Here is a 19,755-nt window from a genome sequence, read left to right as displayed (position 1 = left end):
TGGTTATGGTTGAAGGGATTATTTCTATTAATGATTTTTATTATTGTAGTTTGTATTCTTGCCTGCATAATGATCCAATGTTGTAACTGCTGTACAAGATATAATAAGTTTGTATAGTGAGGACTGTAGCATATAAGCTACAAGCCCTCAAAAGAAAAGGAGGGATTGATACCTGTGAATATAGATAGAAGCTCCTGAATACTCCCCTTTACCAAACAAAAAGCAAATCTTTGAGAATAGTTAAGACACTTGTAAGATAAGAAGCTCCTGAATACTCCCCTTTAGACAGCTAGGCCTTGGGAGAGCAGATATGCAGAACCATGAGGATAAGAAAGTTGCAAGATAACCATTAGACCAGAACAAACCGACCTTGAAGGATGTCATAGTATACTGTGGGAATAAATGAGATAGTGTTTTACTTTGACGAGATGCAGCTGTGCCCTTGAGGCTTGTTACAAACAGGTTCGCAGGAATGCAGCTGTGGCCTTGAGGCTTGTTACAAACAAGTTTGTGAAACTTAGAGGCAGCAAAATAAGGATGAGATTGGATACATCCCTGAAAGAGCAATTCGCATGCACCAACTTGAAGAACCAATAAGTAACGCTGAAGAGACGCGTGGACGCAAGACAGTAACCAATGAAATGGGTTTTGCTTGCTCGTGAACACTAGATCATATTATAAAAGGGATAGATTGTAAAAATAAAGTGTCGTCGTCGTCTTCGCTTGTCTTCGCCTAAACTCATATGCGGAGTCTGTGATTAATTGCCACAAATGGTGACCCCGACATGATTCGGTCCTACGACGTGATTCGGTCCGACGTGATTCGATCCTACGATGTGATTCGGTCCTAAGAACCGCGGACGAGAGAGCGGCCGGTGGCAAGCCCAGCTGAACTTTATTGCAGCGGACCATAGAGCTGAACTATATTGCAGTGGACCAGAGAGCTGAACTATACTGTAGCGGATGAGAGAGCTGCTTGTCCGGACAATTAATCGCCTTGGGAAAAAGAGGTGAGCAGCTGGGGATGGGAAAATGGGGGTGCAAATGTCCTCGGAAGAAAAATCTATTTTGTGTATATTTTTGCGAATCCTTGCAAAAAGGGGCATAAATTATGATGAAGGCAAGGTTCGGTTGTTGTTAACTTGGTTGCGAAAAAACGGGCAACAAGCGAACGCAGCGACCGTGTTCCAGGTGGAGACTTGGGAGGAGGCAGGAAAAGTGTTATGGGAAGCGGCCACCAGGGGGGACAGTAATGCCACAAGTGTTTTGACGACATGGCGTTTACTGAAAGACTCTTTAGAACAATTAGAGTCAGACCGAAAGGCTATGGTGGCTGCAGCCTCTGCTACCACTCCGGAGCTAACCCCGCAGGGCACGCCAGAAACACCGACATCGGGTTCGTCCTCCGACACGCCCTTGCTCGCGGGTGCTCAGGCTGCACAACCCTCCACACCCCCCCGCGCCGCCGCTGCCCTCTGCGCCGCTTTCTCCTTCACCTGCTCCTATGGCTTCAACACCTCTGCTAGACCTTCCGATCCCTGCAACCAGTGCTCCTTCACTTCCCTGCCCACCCCCGGCCCCTGTTGCATCGGCACTCTTACAGCCTTTCTCTGCTGCTTCTAATGCCGATACTCCACAAACCCATAATCAATTGCCGCCTGAGGAATGGGGGGCGTCAGCCGCTGCTACGAGGTGGCAAAAGATTAGACACCAAGCATTGCAAGCGGGGGATACAGCTTTTTGTTCAGCGATAGCGTGTCCCGTCATACGCAGCAATGGAAATGTCCCCGATGAGCATGAACCTTTTGGCTCTAATGTTTTAAAAGATCTACGACAAACAGTTGCCGCGCATGGACTGGGTTCTCCTTTTAAACAATCCCTGCTATGGGGAATATTTACAAATGAAATAGTACCATTTGATATATGCACGCTTACTAATCTTATATTGACCCCAATGCAAAAGGTGATCTTTGAAAGCACCTGGCGTACCGCCTGTCAAAACGCCACAATTGTTAATATGCAGCGACAACAAGGCGACCCTTTACAAGGGGCAGGACTCCCACAACTTATGGGGGATCCGCTGCTAAATCACCCAATGTTACAGGCACGATTACGACCAGAGATATTAGCACAAGGCAGAGACCTTGCTTTACAGGCATTACTAAGAGTGCCGGATGCCAGAAGAGCGACAACATCATTTACATTAATAAAGCAAGGGACAGGAGAGGGATATATCTCATTCTTAGATCGTCTTAAATAGGCTTTGGAAAAACAAGTCGAAAATGCAGAAGCAAGAGAGGTCCTACTCTTAAAATTAGCCTTTGAAAATGTGAATACGGACTGTAAAAAAGTGCTTTTGCCTCTAAAAAATCCCTCCTTAATGGACATGATAGAAGCTACCCAGAAGGTGGGGTCAATGTCCCATAATATGGAAACATTAGCTACAGCTTTTGCCACTGCAATGAAAGTACAGAAATCATGTTTCTTCTGTGGAAAAAATGGACATTTTAAAAGAGATTGCCCACAACTAAGAAAAAGAGATACGACAAGCTCTAAACAGATATGGACTTGAAATAGCCCCTGAAAAAGTGCAAAAAACTGAGCCTTGGAAATATCTGGGCTGGAAAATCTTGCAACAAACAATTGAACCTGCAAAAACAAAAAGGGGGAATGCCAGGAGCCACTCCAGCAGACAGACTAAGTAAAGCTGTTTATGTGTTAAACTACCTGAATATGTCTGAAAATAATATTCCTGTTATTATCTCTCATTTTCTGTCTCTTCAATCAAAAGATTTAACAGCCACACCACAGAAGGCCCGAGTTTTTACAAAATCGCTACAAACAGGTAATTGGGAAGGTCCTTTTGATCTACTAACCTGGGGCAGAGGGTATGCTTGTGTCTCAACGGATGTAGGACCTAAGTGGGTACCTGCGAGGTGCGTAAGACCGGCTCTTGCATCGGATAACAAGAACGAACAGCAGAAGACACTGAACTCTGAGAAGACTGATGGGGAATGACTTATCAGATAACCCCGAATTAATCCATAAAGCAATCAAAGATTTGAAGTTAGCAAATTACAAGTCAGTAATGGATTTGGTTGGCTGAATCACTTACTAACAAGTTGGGGAATTGGCGGGTGGATAATGTCTCTAATCAAAATGGGTCTTTTCTTGTTACTAATATTTTGCGCTATAATAATGATAGTTTCTTGTCTAGTGTCTTGGGTATAGAAAATGCTATAGAATATGATTAAACAAGCTTTTGTGGTAGAAAAACAAAAAGGGGGAATTGTGGGAATAAATGAGATAGTGTTTTACTTTGACGAGATGCAGCTGTGCCCTTGAGGCTTGTTACAAACAGGTTCGCAGGAATGCAGCTGTGGCCTTGAGGCTTGTTACAAACAAGTTTGTGAAACTTAGAGGCAGAAAAATAAGGATGAGATTGGATACATCCCTGAAAGAGCAATTCGCGTGCACCAACTTGAAGAACCAATAAGTAACGCTGAAGAGACGCGTGGACAAAAGACAGTAACCAATGAAATGGGTTTTGCTTGCTCGTGAACACTAGATCATATTATAAAAGGGATAGATTGTAAAAATAAAGTGTCGTCGTCATCGTCTTCTTCGCTTGTCTCCGCTTGTCTTCGCTTGTCTTTGCCTAAACTCATACGCGGAGTCCGTGATTAATTGCCACAGTATACGTGATCCTAGAACTGAGTTTGCGCAGAAGTAAAGGTCAGTCAGCGAACACAGTGAAGAAGACTACGAGCCTTCATCTGAAGACCCCCAAAGACCACTTGAAGACCACCACGGAAGATGATTGTGCATGCGGATCGGACAGTTACATATGTTAATAAGTTCCAGGAAATCTCATGTTTATGTGGACGAATTCTCGGAAATCCTATGAATATGTATATTTTCATAGTATATAATTACTGAAAGTCTATCAAGCCTTCGGAGCACTTATGGTGGAATTATCCCCAGTGCTGCCCGGCACCGCAATAAAGAATGCCTGCTTTCTAAAACTCCAAAATTAAGTTTGAGAGAGTGAATTATTTTGCCGCTTTCCGGTAACACCAGCATATCTGCTGTAGCTGCACCCCTGCTGCCATTGTCGGCTGGGAAGGTAGTCCGTGCTGTTGAGGGCTCCTGGGACCCAAAGGTGGCCCCAGCCCAGGGCAGTGGGACCAGCTTACTCCCCTTTGCCCCGATCCTTAACTGTGCTGTGTTGTAATTGTACTGAATTCAACTGTACTGAGCTTTTGCTCTCAGTTCATATTAAAGACTGGTCCTGAAAGGTATTGAATAGGGCTGACCAATTAAAACATTTTCAAATGAAGCTGGGTTTTATCCACTTGGAATTGTTCAAACCCCCCCCCCCTCCGCCCCCAAGAAGTTAAATATCTTTGACAGTATCTGGGTGTATTGATTGTCATTTCTTCTTTACTCCATGTATTGTCATTTTCTATCCACACATGCACAGTTTTTTTTCAGATAGAAAATGGAGAAGAGAAACAAGGACAAAGCAAGGGCGGGGAGAGCAGCAGGGAAGAAAATTGCTGAGAAGGGAAAGAAAAACTGACACACGCACCCCCCCCAAACCTGAAGAATTTCTGTTTTCACAAAGGAACTTGCACTTTGCCAAAGAGCTGGCAGGAATAACACTAGTCTGGTACATAATCCAGGTTCCAGTACAGTCTATGTTTCTCACCACAGGACACTCATATATTTTTAGGGATACCTTAATTTAAAGTAGTATGTATTTTCTTATATTTATCAGGTGTTCAGTTCCCAATTCCAGAAATAAACAGAAATTATAGTATGCACAAAAGGAGCTGCATGACCACTCTAAAGGCAGTACCTGCACTGAAAATTTTAAAAGATTGTATAACCACAGCAAGGATGTAACAAAATGCTCAGCTTCTCTAACCCTACAGGAAGATGTGCTACAATATCTCCACAGCCAATCAGCAGTACTACAAGCCTCAGACCAGGAAACTCTTTAAAGTACAGTATGTGTGAACATTGCAACTGCGACTTTCTCATTGCTGCTCTTTCTTTTTCTCTTCTTTATGCTCATAGGATGGCAAGGCATATGTGAAGTCACACATGGTGAAATTTAACACGGATAACAGCCCCACAGAGGATGTTTCTAGTAACAGTCGACCCTTCAAAGTCTTAGGACAACCTATCCATACGGGATTACAGATGAGGAAAGCAGCACTTGAGAAATTTGCCAGTCAAGGAAATGCAACTTCTCCTTCAGGACCCAGTACTTTTCACAAACCTGTTCATCCTAAGCCTCCTCTGGGGGTCAAGCCTTCAATTGATGATAAGACAGAGAAGGATCCAAAGCCCCCATATTTGAAACCAGTGGCACAAAGGTTTGGGGTTCAGCTTCAGGCAACTAACAGAGAAAATGATGGAAAAGCTGGATGCACTAACCCCCCCCCCCCAAACCAGTGACTTGGTAAAAGAAGAGCCAAAGCCTCTGTATCCAAAACCTGCAGGGAACAAGTTCCTTAACTCTGCTCCTCATGAGAAAGCCTCTGGGAACAAAACCAAATTCGAATTTTGCACCACAGGAGAGTGAGGCAAAACCAGCATTTGCAAAAGTAACTGGAGTTAAGGAAAACTTCATGTCTGCAACACAAGAAAACAAGCCCAAGCCTCCTTTCTCTAAACCACTTCTTGCACAGAAACCTTCTCTAAACCATGAGGTCTGCCACAATGAAGATACTTCTAAAAAAAAAATGTTTTTCTGGATGAAGGACTATCAGGCCCTAGACCAAATATACACTCATTTAAAGCAGCAAAGGAAATGGATGAAAACAGTAACTGTGCTGCAGAAGCTGCAGGCAGTCATTTTTCTAACATGGCTCTGAAGCCTACTGGCCACTGGTCCAGCTCATCTCAAGGCACCCCCAAAAACATAGAGGAAAAGACTGAAGAAAAGGGAGCGAGTACTGCCAAGAACATCTTTCTCAACAAAATCAGCCAGGAAGAATCAGGTTCTTCTTCTCCCAAGTTCTCTAAGACAAACACAGTGCTTGCTTCAGATAGGCCGTCAGATGGATCACAAGAGAAAGAGGGTGGGGACAGGAGCTCAGGAACCCCCAACCAGAAGGCCTTGCCCCCACTATTCAAGCTGGGCCAGCCCTCTCAGAAGCCCAGCAGACCCCCCCAACATGGACCTGGAAAGGTTCCAGAAGAGCAACCCAAGCGACAGTGAGTCCTCTCTGTTCTTGCTTTCTTGGGTATTTGCTTTTTTACCCATTTAGTACCCAATTCATTTCATGTGGAATCCCCTCTTCTGTTCAGAAATAACATGAGACCTGTGCATCAGACAACCCCTTAAAGCTTTAACCTATGCTTGTGTCTCTTTCGTACAAGACAGAAATTAAAATTATATTCTCCCTCCCTCAGTGACAGAGTGTAGGGTGAATGCTTTCTATATTGGGTTTATTTGTTTTTCAAAACTATTTAGATGTAGCTATAACTTGTATCAGAGAGTTTAAGTATTTTTCTCAACAGACATTTAAGTCCTGACTTCCTATAAATGAGGTGCTGATGTTCTGTGTCCTGTTCTCGAAAGTAACTTCCTGGGCACAGCTTGAGGGCCACCAAAATAATATACTACAACCTGTAGTAACCACACCTTTTTTTTTTTTCTTTTCTTTTTTGCCTTTCACAATGACTAACCACAACGTGACCCTATAAGTTGCTGTATTTTAATGTTTGTTTAGAAAGTTGAACACTATGCAAAGTTACAGAATCAATTATTCCCACATGGAGCTGCATCAATTTTATACTCAGATCTGAATACAGACTCCAAAAGCACCTCCTCGACTTAGTGTTTTCTGCTAAATTTGCATGATTTCAGTAGCGTGGCAGTTAGTAGCACCTGAGGCTCTGCCTCACTATTTTTGTGAAGAACCAAGCCTCTGAACTTTCTGATGGTTGTAATCCAGGCATGAATATTAAGGCTTGTCACTAGGTTTCTTTAAAATTTGAGATGGTTTTGTGTGTGATGAGAGCTTCTGTAAATACATTTGAAATATCTGGGAGAACAAAAATTCCTGTGAAAAAAACAGAAATTACTGTGACTCTAGTCCTGCAGAGAGTTCTGCTTCAGCAAGTTCCTTTCACCACATAAGACAAGTTGCAACAATGATATAAGCTGTTTCAGAGGCACTCAAAAAATGCCCTTGAAAATCTCATGTAAAAATATAGTTTCCTAAAGTTAGACCCAGAAATCCACTGTCACGTCCTTGAAGGAGAGATTTTTGGAGGTTCTGAATGTCCTTAATTCTCCCTTAAATCACCTGTATTTCAAACTTCTGGGTTAAGGTTTTCCTCCAAAGCATTTTAGGCACTCTGACAATTTTAAAAAGTTAAAATCAGCCACCCTTACCCCCAGTTGAAATGGGTGATGCCAATTGCCACATTTCTATTACAAATTTTATAGTAGCTGAAGGATACTTTCTCTTTTTTCTTATACCACCAGGTGCTGGGAACTATGATTGCATGAGAAACTCTGATCACATTTTAAAATCAGAGTTTTGAGCTGTATGGGCCCAGAGGAAAGCTGTTCTTGATCTCAGTGCATGAGAGAAACAAGGACAGAAATAAAAATTTATTATTGTGTTAAATTTTTATGGTTTTTTTTTCATTTATTTCTGTTTTTTTTTTTCTTAATGCACTGTTGTCTGTACTGAGCTCAGGAAGCAAAAAATATATTCAATCCTCACATCTAATTTTTTAGCTCAAGTCATTTTATCCAGTTATGTCCTGCAACAAATTGTGTCAGATGATACACACAGCTAAGTAATTTCTGATAAGGAGGGGCATTTCACCTATAGCATCTTTCTTAGATTTAATTAAACAGATCAAACTTAGACTCTTAAATTTTCAGTGCAGTCAGTGGGAAAGGGAGATGCCCAATTATGTGATTCAGAGCATTTAAGTTAGATGCCTAATGTAGCTGATGATAGATGCTCTGAATAACTACACACTATGCATGTGCAATACATCAGGTACATTAATTGATACAAAAATTGTCCTCGTGCCTTCCGTATGTCTTGTGTTTTAGCAGTTTTGAATGCATGTAAGACTTGTCTTCCTGAGACAGAAGACATTCAAAGGGATTATGACCGGATGAAAAAGCTCAGAGCTGAGTTTCTCTAAAGACAAAAAGCCACACTAAAAACACAGAGTGTGCATGCAACTATATCTACTGTTATTATTAACTCCACTAAAAAATTATGAATGTATTAGTAACATAAAATGTCTTGTCAACTGCTACATTCTGGTTTTCCTGTGTTACCTTACATTTATGGAAATGTTCTCACAAATCCATGATCAGGGCCAGATCCTCAAATGGTGTAAATTTGTGTAAATTGGTATATTTCTTTTAAAGAGTTGCAACAGTCTGATCAGCTGTTCCTTCAGCATGACTGGCTTCTCAAAATGGAAAGGCAGGAGTTTCAGGAAATGACACCAGCAAATGTTTTGATTAAACGAAAACAAGAACTTTGCTAGCTAGAACTTTGAGAAGTCCTAACGAAGGCTGAAAACACCCCAAACTAATTATTTTTTTAAAAATATGTTTTTTAGTTTATTTTTAGGTAATTAATGGAGGAATGATTTTATTTGTTTGTTTGTTGTTTATTCAATTATTTAATTATTTATTTTATTTTTCTGGTTCCCATGCAGTTATAGTCACAAAGCATTTTTTCATCCTCTTTTTAAAATTGAGGGTTAGAAATATTTATCCTATGCATTTAAAATGAATACTGTGAACAGGGCTATAAGGATAATACTAGAACTTTTGCTAGAAGGAGAATCTCCAGTTGTCACTAACCAGCACTAGCGCAGCCACCGGCCTGGATGAGTCGCACTGGGAACAGGGGCTAAGGATGGAGCCGCCCAGTGTGGTGGCACAGGTTGTTCTCCAAACATGTTGCAAAATACACACCCAACTAAGTAGAACTGAGGGGTCAGCCATGGTCTTCTCTACTTTACACTCTTTGGGTCAGGGCAAGACTGAAAGATTTAGAAACCACATCAATACTAAAGCTGTTCATACTGGCCCTGAACTTCAGCCTTCCCTTGTAGACTTGGCATGTAGACCTTGATGTTCTGTTTGGCTTTAATTAATGCAGCTCATTTCTTTGTGGCCAGAACTCTATGTAGAACAGTTTTGGTGGAGAGACCAGGTGTTCTAGAGTAAATCCTGAACAAACTCATTTTCAGCTCAACAAAGTTATTCATCGCTGCTGGGTTTCTTGGAACGTTAAACTTAAATGACAAAACCTACCTGCTTTGGAAAGGCAGTTAAACTGAACTGCTTTCTTTTTTTTTTTCTTTTTTTTTTTAAACTGTCATTTCAAGAATCAAAGTCATGTCAGGAAGATGCCACCCCACAGCACAAATTCTTCCTGCTCATTACTTTGTCCTGATAAACAGCAGCTTGCCATAGTTGCTTAATTTGCTGCTGTGATTCAGGTGCTGAGTACAAAGAAGAACGAACAAATGGAAATGGCTTTCTCATCCAACAAGGCTTTCTGAGATCTAACCTTTGGGGTTTTTGATCTGTACTAGGGCAAAAGTTAGGATTTGTGTTGTCCTTTGAGAAAACCTCCACACATGGCGGTTGTTATACTTGTGTTAAGGCATGTGCCTGGGGTGCAGAAAACATTGTATTGTCTGATTTGAACCAGGAGTTTGAACTTGGCTTTCTCAGAAGTATCAATTCACCCCTTTTTGTTTGATTTTTATCCTTTCCCATGAAAGCTGCTTTACTGTTTTTTCATAATCAAGTATTCACTAGGCATTAAATAACTTTAAACATTAGAGGCTGAAGTACTCACCTTAGATGCATCAGTCTTATCCATATGTAGGAGAAGGATTTAAACTGTCCACCATGACAGCATGAATACTAATGGATGCTGTTTTGGTGTTGGCCTTGCTTTGGTTTAGAAATTTTTGCCTGGTCCTGAAAAACTTTTCTTGATAAAATTTCTGTAGATACAAGTGTGTTGCTGAGGAAAGTTTGACTAGTGATGCATTACTATTTTCCAGTGAAGGCAGGCTTTAAGAAATTCCTATCAGCCTGTGAATACATGGCACTCTGATAAATTCTTGTGTTATGTCCCACTCCAGCGATTCTCCCTGAGAGTGGATCATATTTACATCAGTACAAAATCAGTGAGATGCATGTGCTTTCTAGATTCAGAAAAAAAATACTAATGATACAGTTTAATAATAAACACTCAAATTGCAAACAGGGCTTTGTTAGAAAAAAAGAAGTAATTTTGCTGACAGCTTTCCATATGAGGCCACAACCATACCATTGCTTTCAGAGGAGAACTGGACCTGGGCTGACTTCAGTGGGATCATGTGTGTACACATGGCCACCTACATAAAGTCGGTTGAAGGCTCAGAGTCCCTAGTGCTCTAAATACCTCTGAATACCTCGTGAATGATCAACACTGGGGCTTCAGCTAGGGAGAAGATTCTGAGTTGTACTGGGAGAGATGAAAGGAAACTGTACTGAATCAAGGACAAAAGAGTACATGTAAGAAAATTCTCATGATTTATAATTTGGGTTGTGGTCATGTCTGCAGTCCCTGTTGAGGTTCTGTTCTGCAATGGATTGTGTACCCACACAGTGACATGGCTGAGTTGGATAAGACAACCAAAGAGAAAGGAGGAATTAAAATTTGAGGTGCATTGGCAAAGTTATCATAACACACTGTTGGCAAAGTAATTAACAATCAAGCACCACTCCTGAGGACGGTAAATGTCTTAACTGTCTTTGCAAAGCCCCTTAGAACCAGCCGATTGTTGCTCTTACTTGGTGGCAAGATGAAACAGCAGCTTCCAAAGTTATAAAGAACAGGGGATTTTTTTTTTATCACAGGATGTCACTGCTGTTTACAGCAGAATCTGGACTAAAAAGGTCAATGTAGTTTTTCTTTTTTTTACCTCAGTGCTAGATTGGATAAAGTTACACAACAGCTCAGTATTAAGGTGTAAGAGGATAAAAAGAATTGTAACTTGAGGTAAATCATCTGTTTCTAAGACAGATGAAACTAAAAGTAGGTGATGATGTCAAACAACACAGTTCAGGGTGGGGTAGGGTAGCTGTGTGTAATGATGTGATGCCTCTGTTTGCACTGGTGAACTATAGCATGCCATAAAACCTTGTACAGCTCAAGGAAGTGTCAAAATTATAATTTCAGAATAGCATGATAAATATGTGCAACATAATGCCTGGATTTTGGTAGACATAGCTAAAATGTTGAATTCTAAGTGATACCAAAAATGTACTGAAGTGACGCTATTTGTGGGGATTTGAAGACCTTCAAGGCTTTTTATCTAGTCTTTTATTAGATTTCACGATGTTGATGTCTATTATTATTGGTCCCCCATACATTTACCTGAAAACTATGGAAGCAAAGTTGAAATTATGATCACACAGGTCTGCCAAGAACTTAACTTTGCTGGATCTGCTTGAAAGCAACTACAAATCTGGACAAGTAGTTGTATGTAGTTTTTAGTGGAAACTAATGTAAAAGCTCTTCAGCTTTCCTTTAATGACATTCTTCTCTCCTTCTCTGAAAGTAAGAGAACCAAAAGGATTCTTCTTTCATCAGTGTTATACTGAAATATTTTACACCTCTGAGAAACAGGAGAATAAATTTTTGAAGTTCCTAGAACTGAAGAAGGATGCTCAGCTGAAATATAGTCAAAAAGTTGTGCATTTATCATGAAAATCAGACCGCAGTGTATGAAATCCCAGACAATGTTTGGTACAAATGCAATGACATCACCTATGTGGGTCTGACCCCAAAGGAGTTGTCTCACTCATGGGATTGGTATAAGGTCAGTTTCAAAAAAGAGGTTTGAACTCTTTTGTAATTTCAATATTATTTCATTGGCCATCTTTCAATAGCTCAACCTGTCAGTTCCAAAAGACCAGTTCAATTAATTTTCCCTCAATCTTTTTGCTCACATCTTCATTCTTTGGCTATAATTAAATGCACCATAATTATAGAATATGCATTTAAGACTAAATTTTTCAATAAACAAAGAGTGGACACATGCTTTCAGTCTGCTTCAGTCAGAGAGAAAAATTTTCATATTTTTTAAGAGCCTCCACAGCAAAGAATATTAATACTATGGAGGAAATCCTGCCACACTGAAGTTTTTGAAGCATTGCCTTTAATTGATCGAGGATTCACCATATAATTCTGCTAAAATATGTGGACAAGACTACAAAGTAAACTGATAGTATGGCTTACAGCACTGAAAAAGATAAATTACTTCAATTTAAAAATTAATACAACCATCCTGATAGAAATATGAATGAGACAAGTTATTTATCTGCCTAAGGAAACAGATAAATCTAATCCAAGTTATAGATAAAATAAATCTTGAGGGAAACCAACATTTAGTATTTCCCTGCAGAGGATTGTTCTGGGTACAACTTGCTGTTGTTGTGTATTAGGAAGCAAAAGTACACAAAAAATTGCAAATCAGTATTTAAACTCATTGCCCTTGATTATTTCCTTAGCTACAATAGTCTGCAATATCTTTCAAATAACAATGTATATTTTTAGTTAAAAAGGAATGAAATGTATCCATCAAAAAAACCACCAGAAGACAGTTCTCAGTTGTGAATAGTCATAGCTTCTGCAATTGGCACATTCATAGATCTTTCCCTAAATATCTCCATTTTTGTTTGCTAGACCTTATGTGGCACACTTGTTCCCTTCCAGATTATCTGATTATAGTAAAATTAAAAGATATGGATTGTTTATATCACAGTATAGAGGCACAGAAATGTATTTTTCTCATGTATATACTTATTATACTCTACGTATGAATTATAGCCATTCCTGCAGTTGACTACACTAAATCCCATTGAGTCAGCTATAATTATTCCTGAGCTGAGACTTCAGAATCTAAGATACAGAATTTAAGATTCTGAAGATAAACCATGCAAATGCACCTATTAATTCTGTTGAGTAAACCTAAATGATCACTTACTAGCAATTCCAAATACATGTTGATGTGCAATTTGAATTGTTTTGAGGCCACTTCTGGTGTGATTCAAAGTATATGCCTAATATATTCTCTGAATAGGTCTGGACTTCTGCAAAGGACTGAATGAAATGCATGACGTTATGCTGTATTAGAATCCAGTGTACACCCTCCAGCAGGGTCAGTGCTGGATGGGCTTAACACAATGTCTTTGGGATTATACCACATAAAAAAGGAGTCTTTGTGAAGGAGTGTTGAGAACACTACTTAGAAAGGAGAATTTATAAGGAGAGAAAAAAAAAAGACAGCTATAACTTTATCATGGAAGGTGACAGAAAGGAAATTGCTAGCGAGAAAAACAGTAAAACTGATGGAACTGAGTAATTCTCTCTGGTTAATTATGTTTTCTTGTTTTAGTTTTTGAAATCTTGTTATTTTCTACATCTATTTTGAGTCACATGAAGAAACACTTTTGATGAACCTTCATCATTTGGTTGCATTACATGAGTCACAGTACACAAGTAGTTCTGTTGTACCAAAGCCGCAAGTATTTTGAAACCTGTCCATATCCCAGAAAATAATGTGAATACAAATTATATTAACAATTTTAACTTAGAGCTCAATAAGAATGATATGAACTGGCTGAAAGTTTCCCATTCTTTAAGTTGATACATATTTTGCTGAAAATCTACTTTGCAACTAATTGTAGCAATGAAGCATATCATCACATTACTTTATAGGCAACTTTATGGTAAAGCTGGGGGAAAAAAACCTTTTTTCTCAGATATGGAAAAATATTGTGGTTGTGAAGTTCTGGACATATTGCTGATACAATTATTGGAGAATGCATCTTGAACCTTAAAGGTCTTGTGTTTAGCTAGCTTCAAAAAAATGTTTTGTACTCTGTTTACTCATAATTACAAGAATGTTTGGCATATACTCATGTATTTGAAGCTTGATATGTACTGAAGTTTCTCTTTGAGCTGGGAGGTCTTAATTTCTCTGTATTGTTTAAATAATATTTCCTTAGTGGCTCACAGATGTAAAACCTATGCAGCATGCATAATGTTTGAATTTGAGACAATATATACAAAACTGGAGCAATTATTTCATGCCTGAGGGATGGGATGCCATCCAGAGGGACCTGGACAAGCTGGAGAAGTGGGCCTGTGTGAACCTCATGAGGTTCAACAAGGACAAGTGCAAGGTCCTGCACTTGGGTCAGGGTAATCCCCAGTATCAATACAGGCTGGGGGATGAAGGGATTGAGAGCAGCTCTGCTGAGAAGGACTTGGGGGTACTGGTGGAGGAAAAGCTGGACATGAGCCAGCAATGTGCTCTCGCAGCCCAGAAAGCCAACCGTATCCTGGGCTGCATCAAAAGAAGTGTGGCCAGCAGGTCGAGGGAGGTGATTCTGCCCCTCTCCTCTGCTCTGGTGAGACCCCACCTGGAGTACTGCATCCAGCTCTGGGGTCCTCAGCACAGGAAGGACATGGACCTGTTGGAGAGGGTCCAGAGGAGGGCCACAAAAATGATCAGAGGGCTAGAACACCTCTTCTATGAGGAAAGGCTGAAAGAGCTGGGGGTGTTCAGCCTGGAGAAGGGACGGCTGCAGGGAGACCTTATTGCAGCCTTTCAAAAAGGGGGCTTATAAGAAAGATGGGAACAGACTTTTTAGCAGGGCCTGTAGCAATAGGACAAGGGGTAATGGTTTTAAACTAAAAGAAGGTAGATTCAGACTAGACATAAGGAAGAAATTTTTTAAAGTGAGGGTGGTGAAACACTGGAACAGGTTGCCCAGAGAGGTGGTAGATGCCCCATCCTTGGAAACATTCAAGGCCCGGCTGGATGGGGCTCTGAGCAACCTGATCTAGTTGTAGATGTCCCTGCCAATTGCAGGGGGGTTGGACTAGATGACCTTTAAAGGTCCCTTCCATCCCAAAGCATTCTATGATTCCGATATGATTTCATCTTTTTATTTCCTAGACCTATTTTGGTTCACAGGAAGAAACACTTTTAATGAATCTTGATCATTTAGTTGCATTACATGGGTCACAATGCATAAGTTAATAAGTTGACTAATTAAGTTAATCATCTGAATAGTTCATTATAGGAAACAGCTAGTCATTCCTGAAAGCTTTAATCTTAATTATTAAATACTAAAGTAAATATTCAGTATTGATAGAGACAAACAAAATATTAAGCATTTCATAGTAAGGATTTTAGGAAGCTTTTCAAACAGTAAACAATTAATTTTATCCTCTTAAACCTTTTAAGGTTCATTTTATTAATGAACATTTCTGATGTTATTGATTTCCACCCAAAACTGAACCCTCCTAAAATGCGTGCCTTTGGAACAATGATGTTCCTTGTTTGCAGATCCTGAAGAGAAAAACGTGCAAACCCCCACTATTTGAATGCAAGGCTTTGTTGCGTGAGAATTTTTTTATGCAACTGATGTTTTATATATCAGTGTTTATGCTCCTATGATTAATTTTTTAACTAGAACTGCATGCTATGTATGATAGCATCAATTTGTTCATCAATTTGTTGATTTGGGAAATAAATAGTCACATTTTAAGTAAATTTCTTTCAGTACATTTTCTTTTGCTTGCCTTTGCATCCATGTATGCATTTTCTTTTGCCTTCTCTTTCAAATATAAATGATTTACCAAAGATTTATTTTAAACTACTGCTATCTTACATGTCCTCCATCTCTGAATGCTTCCAATTGCTGTTCTTTTTTCTTGCATATGAAATGATACCATGCAATATAAAATTAACTAGCTCAGGTTTATAAATATTTCTTATTAAAACCAGAAGTAATCATTAAGGCTTTTCATCAGACAATGAAAAGTTTCACCTATAGTCCAAAGGGGAATTAATTTTGTGTTCCCCTTTAGATAAGGATAGGCATCTGCATATGATTACACATCTGTAGTTTGAAATAATTTCCCTCATGCTAGTAAGCACTACCCAGATTAAGCATTCTGAATATCTAACCTCATATTTAGTCACCACAAGGCTCAGTCCTGCAAAGTTTTACATACCACAGTACTTTGGATGAAGCCTGTGGGTTTTCTTTTAGGAGTAAGATTATGTGTATGCTTAATATTTTTCAGCTGTCAGCCTTAAATGTAGATTTAGATGCTCACTTTCAGGTGGTGTTTATCCTTCATCTGTTTGTCTCTACATTCTCACATAGAATGGGGAAAAACCCTCTACCAGGTATGTGGTCTGGGACTTAATATGTCATTTCCATGTCATTTTGAGAATATAAGGCATTGAATAAGTGTTAAGTGTTATATGAAATACCACTGAGGTAGTCTGTGCATCTTCTCTGGAAACAAGATTTCACAGCTGAGATCAATGAGAAGTTCTGCTTAAAAAAGGGCAAATTCTCCATCTGCTCTGATCATGTTGTTCATGATGTATAGGCAAATATCAGCAAAGTAGTCTCAAAATGGATGGAGACCTGTGCTAGGTCTTTATTTTTCCCTCCTTCAAAATTCCTTCCCCCCCCCCCTTTTTTTTTTTTGGAGGTGATTTCCTGTGTACAAAGCTGAAAAAACAGCTTTACCATCCAACTGGAAGTAGTCAGGAGAGATGAGGAGAATAAAAGAGGAAAAAAAAATAATGAAGATTGTACCAAGGCATTCCTTAAAGTGGGATCTGGACTCAAGGAGGGCAATAATTTAAAAACAGTGCCAAGTAATCACATTCTATTGCAATACAGGTTGAATTGATCAGCAGGGTTTGTATCTTCAACCAATGGATGTTTAACTGCATGTGTGACTGTTTAAAAATGTTTTTTTCTTTGACTGCTTCTGTTCTGCTCAGGTTGATAATTAGATACTGTTCTTCATCTATGTGCCAATCTCTCATCCAAGCAGTGAGACACCATGGTATTTAGGGAGGGGATAAATAGAGACCTGTCATTTCGGTTTTGTCAGTACTGGAGCCCATATCACCCTTGCACATGAGTCCAATTTATCTTATGATTTTGAAAAGGACTGGGGAGAACTTGTCCTGGCCAAAGTACTGGTTCCTATCAGATTCCTATCCTGCCTCAGTGCTGCTTGTTGCATGTATTCCTCCAGTAAGGACTCCAGGCACTGCTGGGATTTCCCGTCAGAGTCTGTCACCCATTTCTGGTATTAGCATCTCAGGACAGCCACTGAAGATTTTAGCAAGGTAAGAATGGATATCTTTTTCTCATCCTGCCCTGAAACTTGCTTGTGACCACATAGAGTACATGGGTTCCAAATAGCTGGACTTATTTTGGGTTTTTTACTAGTTTCTCTTTGAGTTCCAGAGGAGAGGCATGGACATTACTGAGAACTGTTATACTCAGGTTGATTTCTCCTGAGGTTGTTGAACACAGAATATCTGGGCATGAAGGGAAGATGGGTTCTTTCTCTAGATGTTACATTAGTTACCAAAGAGGTATCAGTATTTCTCTTTCACAAGCCAGGAATGGCAAGAGTCAAAGTCACAAGTTTTACATCAAGACAACTTCAGTGTCCTGAACTTCCTGATAAACAAACATTCTCCAAGAACGCAAGTGACCTTTTGGTCGCTGCATATATGGAAGTTGTTTGAGAAGGTTCCCCAAGAACACAAGAGAAGTGTTTGCAGTGTTTTGTGCACAGTTCTGCTGTAAGTGCTAAAGCACTGAGGATGATTAAAGAAGTTTAATACCACAAGCAGCAGCGTAATATGATATTTGGTACTTTCTGTGGACAGTTTCTATGGCAAGTTTCTCTTAGACGCTATACAGTTGCACAGGTTTTGAGGAACTTATTCCTTTTCATCCATTCTTTCATTGAGCTTCAGTTTCTGCATGTTTCTTCAGTGCAGCACAGCATGTGAAAAAGCTGAGTCCCAAGAAGAGAGAAGAGGCTATTTGGAAACTGAGGTGTTAGTGGTCAAAGCTACCACACAGTGATGGTCCTTAACACTGTTTCCTGTGATGAGAGTGCTTTGGGTGCATGTGAAGCCAGGATGTAGTTTCAATTTGATTTCTTGTTCTGAGTGTCTGGAGCTGACTTCAGTTCTACTACCAGCACAGAGCCTTTCTGTGTCCTCAGAGTACCAAGTGTCTCAGAGACACAAAAAGATTAAAATAGAAAACAAAACACTGTTGAAACATTATGATAGCTTTGGCTCTGTGAGCCTGATTGTAACAGCTTTTTCATACTAAGTGTCACCTTCCTATCTAACTCATCCCATTATTTTCAGTATTAGAATTAAAGCATTTTACACCCACAGCAGTCTCAGTCAGTGTAAGTGTAGGTAATTACACCTCTAAAGGCAGGGAAGAGTCAGTTCTATAGTTAGAAAATAAGAAGGCAATGTTTCCATCAATATGGTGATTATTTAGTTACTGTTAGATTACAGCAATGTACATAGATTAAAAGGGACAGGTCATTCAGCCCTTATACTTAAAAATAAGCACTTAATCTAAAATGCATCTGGTGTCCTTTCCTGGCTCAGTTTCCTATTGCCTGGATTTGGCTTTCAAGAGACATCAGATGAAAGAAGTATTATGCACGGGAACTTGGGCAGAATTTTTACCTTAGTCCTACAAACTAATCACAATGAAGTAATGCTGTATGATGAGATAATGCATGTATGCAATTATGCATGCAATTTTTGTGCATATACATAATCTGTAAATATAACCATGGAAAAACTGATATAGGATTCACTGTTAAAACACAAAAATTGGAGAGTATAATTAATACCAATTAACATGGCTTTTATGAAAACAGTCTGTCTGGCTTCATTCTTTGGTTAGAATCTGCTTGAAATAATTCAACTGCAGATACATGCTTAGATTGTCAGTGCTATTCATCTTTATCAGGGATTTTGGAACAATAAGAGATTATAGTTGATAAAGTCTATGGATGAATAAAGACTGTGAAGAGTTGAATGCGAACACGTAGTCCTCAGAGACTCAGATACAAGGAGAGCACAATCATTTGTAATCTTGGCCCATTTAAACAAAGTTTGTCTTTACTCAAATGCAAATATACGTGTAGAATGAAGAAATGTAAACCATACCTGTGAAACAAGGTACTGTAATGCCCTGGGAAAAAAATCTAGACATCAGAGAGGATAAACAACTCTACAATTGAGTAAGGACAAGGATGTGACAGAAAAGTCTAATGCATAGTGGTTTTCAGCCTGTAACCCTAAATTCTTGGAGTTTTACCCTTAAGGAATCTTCATATAGTTACAAAGTTTTGGAAAAAAAGCTTTTTATTAATGGGCCTTAGTTTGATATTCAGGTGCCTGCACTTCCAAAACAGCAGGAGGGATAACAATTGGAGAATATACTGAATCCCCCTGGATGCAATCAGTAGAGATATGGCCAGATGAAGAACGACTTGTAATTTTCATCACTGCATGCGGCAGACAACTGCATGCTGTGTAGAATTCCAGTGCCAGATTTTATACAATGCTGGAAAAGTTGGAGAGGTTACAGAAATAGCTACAAATTAATTGAGATGGAAAAAAACAATGCCTCGAGATGAGACTAAAAAGATTGAGTCTTTAAACTTATCAAAAAGAAATCTGAGATATTGGCTAAGTTCAGTGGTATCAATACCTTATGGGTAGAAAACAGTGGATATAGAAAGGCTTTTGATCTAGTAAGCAAAGGTAGAAATAAAAGTAATAGAAGCTGAAGTCTGACAGGTA

General features: G+C 39.4%; 1 pseudogene across 1 annotated transcript in view; it reads left to right on the top strand.

The window, feature by feature from the left end:
- Nucleotides 1-699: 699 nt before the first annotated feature.
- LOC148054076 (FYN-binding protein 1-like) overlaps nt 700-19,755 on the top strand; it is a 42,155-nt pseudogene continuing 23,099 nt past the window's right edge. The window contains exons 1-3 of the transcript XR_015707657.1: nt 700-1,010; nt 2,792-2,845; nt 5,083-6,228. The product of XR_015707657.1 is annotated as an FYN-binding protein 1-like (transcript). The remainder of the gene's footprint in view (nt 1,011-2,791; nt 2,846-5,082; nt 6,229-19,755) is intronic.

The sequence above is a fragment of the Nipponia nippon genome, unplaced genomic scaffold (genome assembly GCF_047370975.1).
Source record: "Nipponia nippon isolate SJK-2023a ecotype South Korea unplaced genomic scaffold, ASM4737097v1 scaffold_34, whole genome shotgun sequence".
Lineage (NCBI taxonomy): Eukaryota > Metazoa > Chordata > Aves > Pelecaniformes > Threskiornithidae > Nipponia > Nipponia nippon.
The sequence above is the reverse complement of the archived record's forward strand: the minus strand, read 5'-3'. Positions and strand labels throughout refer to the sequence as shown.